At 59.1% G+C, this 12254-nt stretch overlaps 1 long non-coding RNA gene across 2 annotated transcripts; it reads left to right on the top strand.

Annotated features, from left to right (window-relative positions):
* Nucleotides 1–2648: 2648 nt before the first annotated feature.
* Nucleotides 2649–11894, top strand: LOC308637929. Of its 2 annotated transcripts, XR_014019701.1 has the most exons (8): nucleotides 2649–2777; nucleotides 4111–5245; nucleotides 5701–5875; nucleotides 6577–6713; nucleotides 7129–7360; nucleotides 7769–7894; nucleotides 8511–8710; nucleotides 9064–11894. It is a non-coding gene; the product is annotated as an uncharacterized lncRNA (long non-coding RNA). The 2 variants fall into 2 exon arrangements; XR_014019700.1 differs by lacking the exons at nucleotides 5701–5875; nucleotides 7129–7360.
* Nucleotides 11895–12254: the final 360 nt, after the last annotated feature.

Here is a 12254-nt window from a genome sequence, read left to right as displayed (position 1 = left end):
GGTGAGGGTCAGACTCCACCTGGGCAGGATGGGGACCTGCAGCCAGAGGTGCTCAGAGCCCAGCCCTGTCCCCGAAGAGCCACACACACCCAGGGCCCCGGACATGCCCCTGCCAGGGAGTGAGGTGTGGAGGGGGTGGCCTGGGACACAGTGGGAGGGACTCTTCACAGCAGAGAGGGCACCAGAGGCAGGCAGGGAGGAGCCGTCAGAAGACCCAGGCCGCGAGCCACCGGGCGCCAAGGACTGCCGGAGCCCCAGGAGCAGAGGGGCAGAGCGGGACACTTCTCTGGAACCCTCGGAGGCACGTGGCCCTGCCCCAGGGTCACAGCGGTCCTCTGGCCTCAGCGTGGGGGAGGGGGACACGCTCTTCTTGTCTTCAGGTCCAGGCCTGTGGCGGCCACAGGAAGCTCACAGAGGCATGCGACACAGAGCGGATGAGTGAGCTGCTCCCCCTCTGGGCACCCCCACTGTCCCCAGAAAGGCCGAGCAGGGGTTGGGAGCTTGAGCATCTTGTGACAGGGGGAAGGCCCGCTGCTTCTGCGCCTTGCCCACGGTGGGGAGGGGGGTTGGACGGCACCCGGGCGTCTTTTAGCACCACTCCACAGTCCCCTCCCCACGGGCACACTGGTGACTGCAGCGGTGGCTGCGTGGAGCTGTCCCGCAGTCCTGGCCCTGCTTGGGTGCACAAGGGCCAGCACACATGTCCTCCGCTGCACCGATGAGCTCACTCACTCTGTAAGGGCGCTGTCCTTCCCACTTGTCTCTCACTGAACAACGGGCGCCGTTCAGCTGCAAGAGGCTCCTTGACGTCACGTGGCTTCCGCACGACGTCAACTAGAACCTCGTCACTTAAACCATCGGCTCTGGAGAGCTATGTTACCAGCCCAGAAACAGAAGTGTGCTCGGTGGTGAGGAGTTCCAGCTAACCCAGGGACAGCCAAGGTCACACCTCCCGGAAATGTGACTGTGGGGCCCAAACGCCCACCACTGCACCGTGCTGCCTCTCGTGTCACCGTCCCTCCAGCCTCAGGTTCGATCGTCTCAGGCCACGTCTGCCCCTGTCGTTCGGTTCCAGCCTCCCCTTCTTTCTTCCTTTTATTTTGGTTGGTGGCCCTGGGAATAGAATGCCAGGCCCTGCACCTGCCAGGCAGGTGCCCTACCACTGAGCCACATCCCCAGCCCACTACCCCGTCTTTCTTCAGCTTTAGAACCCTTGGAGTGCATGACCACTGGCCGAGAACTATTTTCCTGCCTCCCTTGCAGCTAGACATGGCCATGTGGTACAGTACCACCAACTGGATGTAAGCAGAAAGCTGAGTGAAACTTCCTGGCCTTGTCCTTATATCCCGTCTACCTGGATGGAATGCAGATGTGCTGGCAGGAGCTGGAGCAGCCAGCTTAGATCTCATGATGGAAACCACATACTGAAGTTGGCAGACCAACAAGATAAAAGTAAAAGAGCACCCAGAGTATCCTGCTAGCTTGAATTGCTTAATCGAGGGTGTTTCACAAGAAAGGAACGAAATTCTACATTGTTTAAGCCACTGTTGGTTTGGCCTTTGTTCCAGCAGTCAGAATGTCACTCTCGTGAATGTCTCCATCAGGTGCCCCTGTGGCCCTGGGGCCTGGTCCCTGCCCTCCGAGGGGCTCACTCCCACTAAATGGAGTGCATGTTGAGCACTGATGCGGCGGAGTGGGGCGGGTCCTCCAGGAGCACCGGGCACCACATAGTGCCCACATCTTCTCCCCTGTCTCCACTCCTACCCACGCGTGCCAGGGAAGGGAGCCGCTCCTGTCCCCTGGGCTCCCCAACCCCTCATCACCTGTGCCCACCAAGGCAGTCTTCTTGAGGGCAGCTCTCAGGAAGCCCCAGACCTGCCCGTCTGCACCAAGTGGGCCTGGACGTGTCCTTCCCCGAGGCCCGCCTTTCCCTGGTGACTCCCCACAGCTCCCACTGGGCCTGACGAGGAAGACTCTCTGTCCCCCACTGTCTCCCAGCTCCCCAGCCAGCCAGAGCTCTCCCCAGCATGGTGAGTGGTTTAGGGCTGTGACTGTCACCGAGACTGAATGCCTTGTAAGGACTGATGGGTGGGGGAGGGGAGGGGAGGGACACTTCCTCTGCCACCCTGTGGTGCAGGGATGTGGCTGCATGACCAGTCACCCAGCGGGAGTCTCAGAAGAAAACGGCAGCCCTGCTGGGGGGCTCCGTGGTCAGCACCAGGCGCACCCAGATGACCTTTCTGCTCTGCCTGGTCTGGGGCCACACCTGGGGGACGCCATGCCAGAGGCTGGGGGTCATCGGAAGGCTCAGGGTCTCTCTCCTCAGGCAGCTGACGCTCGGTGCCTCGAGATGCAGGCCTGTCCTTGCAGGTTCTCCGCAGAGGTTGGCTGGGTTTCCTCACAGCATGGCTGCTGGCTCCCCAGGGCCAGCAGGCCCACACAGCACACCAGGTAGCAGCTGTGCTGTCCCTTAAGATCCATCTTGGAAGTCACATAATGTCACTTTTCCCCAGCAACACACACACACACACACACACACACACACACACACACACACACGGTTTTTCTTCAGTGATCAGGGCTGAATTTTTGCTGTCCACAGCCAAGAGTCCTGAGCTCCTCAAGTGCTCGACTGAGCCAGGACTGGACTGGACACTCTGTTTGCAGCACTAACTGATGCATGGAAGCCACCGTCCTCCTCTGCCCTGGCTGGCGAGAGCAGCTGGGCCAGCAGCACCCTGGGTGAGCTGTGCCCTGCCCTGGAAGGCCAGGTCAAGGTCAGTTTTTTGTTTGGTTTAATTTTAAGTAGCCAAAACACTTCCTTCCCACCACGAGGGAAGCATCCATTTTACAGCATCTGGGAAATGGCCGAGATCCAGGGAAGGGCAGGGGAGGGGACCAGCCCTCAGGACTGAAACGTTCCTGGCTGGGTCCGGGACGCAGCACAGCCGCGTGGCTGGGCGCGGTGTCATGCCAGGCTCTGACACGCCGGGCGGGCACCGTTTCAATAACCCTGCGAGGGAGGCTCCGTCCGGAGAACAAAGGAGGAAGCCATGGCTTTCCGGGTCCTCCGGGAAGTCTGGAAGGGACTTGTGGCTTCTGGCTGCAGAATCTGAATTCTTTCAGGCCCAGCTGGAGCCTGGAGGAGCCCAGAGAAGGGCGTTCCTCCAGGCGGAGCCCACAGCCCGGGGCTGTGTGGGGCTGGATTCCTGGGGCCGAGGGGCAGGGAGCCACTTGGCCTCTGGTGGGCCGAGGTTCGGCTGCTGGTGGATGGCTGCTGCCCGACTGCCTGCCAGCCTCTCCCTGGCCTGGCTGGGAGACTTGGTGACTCACACTCCCCACTCTGCTGAGCACCCTCCCTGTGCCTGGGGCTCAAGCTGCCCAGAGCCCTGTGTAACCAAAGTCAGCAGCGCATAGCCCGAGGGCAGGATCTGGAAAGGAGAGTGAGACGCTCCGGTTGTGAGGACCTGGTCCCTTTGCACGGAGGACCCTGGTGGCCTGAGCCTGTCCAGAGCACCCCACAACCAGAGGTCTGAGTGCCTCCGTGAGGGGGAGACACTGGTCCCAGCAGAACCCCCCCCCCAGGCTGGCGTTAGCTCTTGCCCCACCCCTGTCCCCTGCAGCCCTCCCGGGGTCTGGTGGTCACCTTTCTATTCTGTGAGCCCTCAGATCTGTTCAGCCAGCCCTGCCTCTGCCCCGTCATGGTCACCAGAGCCTTCGCCACTCCAAAAGCCCTAGCTGTGCCGTGGCTGAGGCCTGCGCTGTGACGCCCCACCCCTGTCTGCTGCCACTTCACGGCGGCGTTCCAAAGCGGGCAGTGTCGCTAGCCATCCAGCCTGCTGTGGAAGGGTTCCCCGTCGTGGTGGCCGGAGCCACCCCTGAGCCAGCACCAGCCCCTGGCAGGGACCCAGAACGGGAGGCGGTGCTCAGGGTCACACTGTGCTGCTGGAGGAGGAGCTGGGGATGTGTGTGGCCACAATGTCAGAGCTGCTGGGGGTGCCAGGCAGGGTGCAAGGCGGTGGGCGTGACAGCGCCCGCCCTCACCTCCCTGCCGGAGTGGCAGGCAGCCCCTTCTTTTTGCTGCAGCCATGTCGCCTGTCCTCCCCTCAGGAGTGCTGACCTGCAGGGCCCACCACCTGCAGCCGCCCGAAATGCAGGCCTGAGGCGGAACTCGGGAGAAGGACGAGGCACCCTCTTGTGCTTCGGAGCACGTGGTTTGTGGGAAATCTGTCCCTGGCGCTAGGAAGGCCTCTCCTGGTGCCTTCTGCTCCGTGACGGAGGGGACAGCCAAAGCTTCCACTCTGCAGCCCTGCTCAGCAGGCCTCAGTGCTGGACATCATGATGCCCGCAGGGCCTCCCTCCCCTCCCCAGACTGAGCTGAGAAAGCACCCTCCCTGGACCTCAGGTTCAGCCTGGCCTGAAACCGGAAGGAGGGAGGCTGGCCGTGGTCTTGACCAAAGGCCCCTCGTCCCTCCTGCGACTGAGTCCAGGATCCCAGTGACCGTGCTTCCTGCCAGGCCAAGCAGGCAGCGGTCAGTGGTGAAGGACTGGGAGGAGCCGAAGAGTCCCAGCTCCAGACCTCAGGGAGCCCAGGTGGCCTCTGCAGACATCTCCTGGGACCTACCCCTCGTCCCCTAGGCTGGTACCTCGGACCGTGCGGCCCTGGTTCAGGGGAAGGCGACCAGATGCCTCTCTCGACATTGGTTCTAAAACACGTTCCTGTTTCAGAAACACTGGAAAATTATACACTGTGGCCAAGTATGGGGCTCAGAGGGGACGTTCTGGACGTAGGTTTCAGCTGGAGGGAAGTGGGCTAAGAGAAAAGGCGCCACTCTCCCCAGAAGGGGCGCTTGGGCGCAGGGAGGGACAGCCAGGAACCCCGGGAAGGCCGCAAGTGCGGGCACGGGTCCTGGGGTTCTGAGCACCTCGGGTTTTCTTCTTGGTGTTGTTCTGCTTCTGATTTCCTGAGGTTGTACCCGGACAACTAACAAACAGGAGCTGCCAGCATCTTCCCACATCAGCACTTCACACTTTGAGCCTCCCAAGAGCCTACTGGGACAGGAAAGCTGGGGATCGCTATTTGCAGATTAGAAGTCTGAGGCTCAGAGAGATGGACCAATTTTCCCAGGGCCACACAGCTATTTCTGGTGGAGCTAGGATCAAACCCTTCATTCTGACCCCAGAACAGAGGTCCCAGCCGTCCCGTGACAGACGACACCCGAGGGGCTGATTTTTAAGACCACAGGTGAGTTTAACTCAAAGGAGCAAGAGAGCATCCAAGGGAGGTGCTGCTGTTGGTCGTGTTGACCACAGTGCCTGCCCCAGCCCTCTCCCCACTCCAGAGACCTAGGGCTGGAGGCAGGACCTCCAGGGAGTCCCAAAGAAGCACCGTGTCTCGTGACCTGAGCACCATGACGGGGCTGGGAAGGCCAGTGGGGAGTGCTGGGCCACCAGCCCTGCCCCGAGGTGTGCCCGGGTGGTGCTCAGCCCCTGGAGGCCGGGGAGGAGCGCCAAGGCCAGGCACCTGGTGCTGCGCAGGGCTGGGTGCCTGGCCTTGGGGCTGGGTCTTGTTTTGTCAGCGTCCTCGGAGGTCACCCTGCAGCATCGCTTCTCGGCTGGAAAGCCACGGGAGCTGGGAGCCCCCCACACACAGGGAGGGCAGGGCCACCTCCTGGGGCCGAGCTGACCCTCTTTCTCCAGGAGACCCCAAGAAACCACCCCAAATAAACAAAGAGGCTGCTGGGACACTGAAGCAGGAGCTCAAGAATCCCGGGCCCCAGGGAGGAGTCATGGTCCTGGGCACAGCTACCCCAGCAGGCTCCTCGAGGCCGGGTACTGCACACCCCACCTGTGCATTGGCAGGACTGTCCCCAAGGTACAGATTGGGGAGGCTGAGGCTCGGAAGCAGGTGTCTCGGCCCAGGCAAGAACCCTGTCCAAGCTTGGGTCACACCGTGGCTCCGGTAAACTGCCAAGCCTCGGAACCCTTCAGGATCTGATAAAAGTACAGACTTCCCTGTAAAGACATGGTCCCTGGCATTTATGGGTGGAACGTACGGAAATTCAGGGAGTCCCTGCGAATCGCTCACCAGACGCTCAGAAGAGCCCCTGCCTGGGGCTGTCCAGTCCTCGGGACCAACACTCCCCACGGGGTTGGGAGGCCCCGGCTGCGCCCACGGCCTGGCTGCTGGAAGCTCCTTGGCCAACTCAACCGTGCAGGACCCGGGCTCTGGGGAGGATGGAACCCTTCTGATTACAGTGCACCTGCCGGGCAGCCCCCTCCTGTTACAGAGGTTGTCCCCATCTCTGCACCGTAGCAGTCCCTTCCTGCACTCCTCGGTGGCAGGAAACACTGAGCACCCAGCACGTGCAGTGCTCCTGCCTGTAATTTCAACCTCACGAGGGTGCGGAAGCCACACCATTCTATTCTGAATTACCTTTCCCTGGGCCAGGCTGTCTTTTGTCCCCGGGCAGAAGCAGTGAGCCCAGCCTGCCTCAGCTGCGTCACCTGGAGGCTGACAGCCTGTCCACACTCTCTGGTGGACAGTGGTGCTCATTAAATGCACTTTCTGCTTAGGGTGCCTTCCACGTGGAATGGGTTTGCCCGTGTGCCCAGTGTGTCTGCGTTGCCATCAGAGCCGCGGATCCTCAGGCTGCCTCTCCAGAGCGTTTTGATCATGGACCCTCAGAAACTTCCCGAGGACTGCATGTGAAGTATGTGCACTTATTTTTACTTTTTAGTTGTAGGTGGACACAATATCTTTATTTTATTCGTGTTTTTATGTGGTGCTGAGGACCGAACCCAGTGCCTCGCACGTGCAAGGCAAGCGCTCTGCCCTGAGCCCCTGCCCAGCCCTGCAGTGCAACGTGCGGACACATCACGGGTCTCATATTCTAGGCACAACAGGAAGCTCCTATCAAAGCGTGAATTCTTCCCATTTTTTAACTTGGTGCATCACAGTGGTGCGCACTGGAGGGGCTCGGTGCTGCGTGACTGTACCTGCGCCCAGTGTGACAATGTGACCTGGCAGCGTCCCTCCCCCAGGCCCTCCCCCCAGGCCCTCTCCTCCCTGATCTCCCTTGGTTCCAGGAGACCCACCCCCACTTTCCTTCCCCTTTTCCTCTCCAGGTTCCGCATACAGGAGAGGTCCCGTGTCCCCGACCTTCTGAGTCTGGCCAACTTTGCAAACACGACAGTCGCCAGTTCCATCCATTTCCCTGCAAATGCCACGATTCCATTCTCTTTATGGCTGAGAACACGCCACTGTGTATTACCCCGTTTCCTCTGTCCACTCACCCAGTGAGGGCACCTAGGCTGGGGCCGCAGCTCGGCTACTGCCCTCTGTGCTGCTGGGACCCAGGTGGGCTGTCTCCCTGTCCCACGTAGGATGTCCTTGATCCTTCAGCGTGAACACTGAGGCGTGTGCCCCGGGTCCTGGGGTGGAGCCTCCACACTGATGTCCGTGGTGGCTGTGCTCACTGACAGTCCACCCACCGTGTCCAGTGCTCCTACCCCCCGCTGCCCCCCAGCATTTAGAGTTACTCGTGTTCTTGGTGCAGCCTCTGACTGGAGTAAGATGAAATCTCAGTGTGGTTTTGATTTGCATTTCCTTAACTGCATTTCTCCTTTTGAGAAGCCTTTTAATTCGTTTGCCCATATATTAATCGGGGTTATCTGATTTTTTGGTGTGAAGTTTTCTGAGTTCTTTATATATTCCAGACACTGCCTGTGTCTAAAAGTGGAGTGGTGACCCTACGTTTTCTTCTAGGAGTTGCCTAGTTTCTCGTCTATTTGAGTTGATTTTCGTGCCGGGTGAGAGGTGAGGATCCAGGCTCCGTCATCTGCCTGTGGACAACCAGTTGTCCATGTATTCAAAAGGCTGCCTTCTCTCCAGGTCAGTGTGTGGCTCCTTCGTCAGGGGTCAGATGGCGGAGGTGTGTGGGCTTGTCCCTGGACCTCCTGTCCTGTACCAGTGGCCTGTGTGTCTGTTTTTATGCTGGTACCATGTACTTTTGTTATCAACGCGGGGATTTTTAAAATGCTGAGTAAAAGATGGAGCCACTCTTGTTAGTGCTAATTGTGATGGTTTCCATCATTACCGGCTCGTATCTGAAGACGGGACAGGAACGTGGGGTGAGGAATAGGTGTACAACGCTGCACCCTCCACCTGGGTTATGGAAGACTCCTTGGGCGCGTGCGGGTGCGGGTGCTGACCCCTTTGCTGGTCCACTGAATGGCAGGCTCTGTTTAAGTGTCTGATGAGGAGCACAGCTCAGGAAGAAGATGGTTGGTTCTGCCATTTTCTTGGCCTCCACTTGCGTGTGATTTGTGGTGTTTTGGCCTTTGCACTGTTTCTTTGCAGGAGTCTGTGTAAGGCATGCGTCCAACTCAGGGTCAGCCAGGCAGACCCACTTTGCTAAAGTGATACTTAACATCTGCGTGTCGCCGTATTCCAAGGGCCAGCAGCCGGCTGACAGGACTCAGGTGTGAAACTCCCTCTCTTCCCACAGGACTTGCTGGGTGACTGGTGAGCAGTGGCCATCCACAGCACGGCCAAGCCTGGGGCAACAGGGCTCCCTGCTGCCCTTTGAGTCCCTGGGCACTGGCTAGTGCCCCGTGTTAAGTCCTCTCTGCCAAGTCGGCCACTGTGTTTTCTGGTTCCTGCCTGGACTGTCCATGTAGAGAGAGCCAGCGTCCACCCAGAGGCAGGGTGAGTGAAGCCCAATCTCATTCCTTAGTCTTAAGTAATAATCTAGCAGTGGACACAGCCCAGTTGGTAGAGTGCTTGCCTCACAGGCACGAGGCCATGGGTTCAATCCCCAGCACCACACACACACACACACACACACACACACACACACACAAAATACAACCAGAGATATGAAAAATTGTGCAACATGAATCGAAATGCATTCTCTGTCAATATAACAAAGCAGAATAAAAAGAAAAGAAATAATCTACTCCTTCTCCCTGGGCAGCACAGTCCTCAGCCCATCAGCTGCCTGGTGCCACCCTGGAGTGTGGAGAGCAGGGGGCGTCTAATGCAGGTTTGGTCACTTCCAGGCAGGCTTGCTCTGAGCCCACTGTTGCAGGCGGAAGGTGTCCCCGGAGATGTCCCCGTCCTACTTCCCAGAATCTGTGGACGTGACCCTCACTTGGTAAAGGGGACACGGCAGGTGTAATCAAATTAAGGATCTTCAGGTGAGGGGACTGTCCTGGCTGTCTAGGCCTGCCCGATCAAAGCATAGGAGTCCTTAAAAGAGGGACACAGTCCAGTGGAGGCAGGGCTGAGCATGTGCATCGGACGCTGGGTGGACTCTGGCTCTCTGAACATGACAGTCTAGGCAGGGACCAGAAAACACACTGGAACCAGGAGCCAGGAGCCAGGAATGCAGTCCAGAAGAAGGAAACACAGGACCCAGCCTGTCCTCCCCTCCGGAGCTCCAAGGAGAGCTGCCCTGCCCACACCTTGGTTTTCAGTTCATGGAAATCACTCGGGACCCTTGACCTCCAAGAGGTAGAGAGTTTGTGTTGTTAGACAACGAAGGCTTACGCACTTGTTATGGTGACAGTAAGGAGCCGTACACCCAGCCGGGGGACACGTAAATCCCTCAGACTTTCATTTCCAGTCCTGGACAAGTGGGAGCGCTCAGAGGACTTCAGAGCCGCTCCCATGGGGATCACAAGTCGCGCTGCAGAGGACCCGCAGGCGCCAGGCTGTGGGAGAGCCAGGTCACCACTCCAGGCCGACGCAGGCCACACGCCAAGGCGTGAGAAGTGGGCAGAGATGGCCAAACCCAAGAGCTTCACCAAGGAGCCTGGACTTGGCCCCGTTGTCCTGGCCCAAGTCCAGGGGTAATGACAGTGGAGTCACCCTCTCTGGAGCCAGCTGCATGTCAGGTGCTCCGAGTACCTCCTGGTCCTCGAGGTGCCCAGCCGTGTGGTCCCATTCCACAGAACAGGGCGAGCCAGGCAGGAGAGCACCAGCGGCACCCGGTCACACAGAGGGGGGACGCGGACACAGGTCTTCAGGGCCCTGGGCTTTCCTCGCTGCCCCTTACTCACATCCTCAAGCCCCTGCTGGAGAGGGTCAGCGTGTTCTGGCACACCCTCCTCGTCCCAGGCCAGGCGGTGCCAAGGCCATGGTGAGAGGACAGTGCTGCCCCTGGCGACGTGCCTGGTCCTTGGGTGTCCTTGTCCTGGGCCAGCTGTGGTCAGTTTGCAGCCTGCCCCAAACTTCCTCCGATGATGCTGGGCCATGCTGGCTCCTCACTCCCTCAGCCTCACACCGCGGATGAAGGGGAGAGGAGCCAGGAGAGGCTGCCCGACCCGCCACCCACTGGCCACCTTTCATCTGCTGGGCGTGGCGGGCAGCCCATGGTGCTGGAACAAGCTGGAGGCCCTGGGCCACTGTCGGCCCTGCCTGGAAGAAGTGATCGGGGCCCTCAGCACCGCATGGCAAGTGGCCCATGGAGCAGCTGGTGACAGGGAGGGGTGGTGACACCTGTGGTGTCAGCCCTGCCCCGTCGGCTGCGGGGGGACCCAGAGGACAGGGATTTGGGGTCAGAAACCTGACACTGTCGCTTCCCTCATGCCACAGTGCCCTCGCTTGTGGGCAGGACCTTGGCCTGTGGGCACCCAGCCCCTTGCACAGCCACAGCCTTCAGGAGAGGCTGGCTCAGGTAGCCTGAGGGGTCAGGGGTGGTCCAACGACCCTGTTCCTCTAGTCCGTGGTGGGCTTAAGCATACCCAGGTGACATAATCCAGCCAGTGACACATGAGGGCTTCTGAAGAGGGGGCTCGGGGAGAGTCGCCTCTCAAAATTGATGCCCAAGAGAGACAGGCTTTCTGCTGCTGCTGGATGTTGGGTGAGACCTGGAAGACCCTGGTCACTTGAGAGCATGAGGAGGCCAGCAGGGCTGAGGTGGCACCCCAAGGAGGCAGCACAGCAGGACAGGCAGAGCGGGCTCCGTGGCGGCGTCCTGGATGAGTTCCGACTCAGGACCTCCTGGGAACGGGTTCCTTGTCGTCTCGTCTGAGCCTTGGAGTTGGACTACCTGCCATGTGGCCAGAAGCATCCTCTGCGATAAGGGCTGTGACAGGGACTAAGTCTCTCTGAGTCCTAGACGCCCACCAAACTGCTGGGGCTCCGGGGTTCCCCTTTGAGAAGCAAACACAGCAAACCATGGCGTCTCCGGTTACCTTGGTGCGCACACTGCATGCTCTGCCTGGAGGCCTGAGCTCTATGCAGGGGCACGATGTCCTACAGCTCTCGGCCACACCCCGGTCAGCCTTATGAGCACTCTGCAGCTGACCCAGGTGAGCATGACCCTGCTCTGTCAGTCACCCATGCTGCAAAGCACTGGACTGAAGACTCTGAGCCTCACGCCTGTGCAGGGGGGCTGCAGGTCAGGCGAGCCCGTCTGGAGGCCCGACTCCTCCAGCTGGGACCTGCCAGACGTCCCCGTCAGGCTGGGCTCTGCTGGGATGGCTCTGCTCTGCACGTCTCCTTCTCCTCTTGGGGCCAGTGGAGAGCGGGGCAGGTTCCCTGGGGTGATGGCCGAGGCACAGAGCTCTAGGATCGCACAGACCATCAGCTCCAGCCCACTCTCTTTCCTCTTCCTTGCAGCCGTGGATGGCCACTGATTAGTGTTGGCAAATTAGATCACAGTGGGAATCTGTAGAGGGCTCAGGGGGAAGGAAAGCATTTGCCTTTCCTTGTATGAGGAGCAACCACTAGTATTATTCCATCCTCCCCTATTCCTACACTGAATACACAGTGTGATGTCTGAAGCTGTAGCCACCATATTGCTCCTATAAGGTAAAGTCAAGAGACTCACGCACAGTTTTCCTGTTGCTGGAGGAGCAACGTGTCTCTGGATTTCTTGTCCTGTGAGGAAAAATAAACCCTATATGTTTATGTTACTGTTAATTGCAGCCAAGAACTTTTCTCACTAAAACCCTGAAGCAACTCATCAGCATAATTCTGTATCTGCCCTAAGTGGATTATCAGAATTGATGAGAAAGTAAGATACTGCATTTCAATTCAGGTCTCATGGATCACTCATTAACAAATATGTGCTGTTCACCTTCCACGTACTGGTCACCAACAGCAAGCACCCCTGCCCTGCCCTCTGAGAGCCTCTCCTAGCAGGTGCAAGATGTTACCAGAACGGCAGCACAGAGTATCTTTGTCAAACACACACTTGATCCCAAACTGAAACGTTGAGGATCACATCAATGATTTTCTGCAC

This window comes from Spermophilus citellus (assembly GCF_964194105.1).
Source record: "Spermophilus citellus genome assembly, chromosome: 18".
NCBI classification, from domain to species: Eukaryota; Metazoa; Chordata; class Mammalia; order Rodentia; family Sciuridae; genus Spermophilus; species Spermophilus citellus.
Note: the sequence above shows the minus strand (reverse complement) of the source record. Positions and strands in the feature narration are given on the sequence as shown.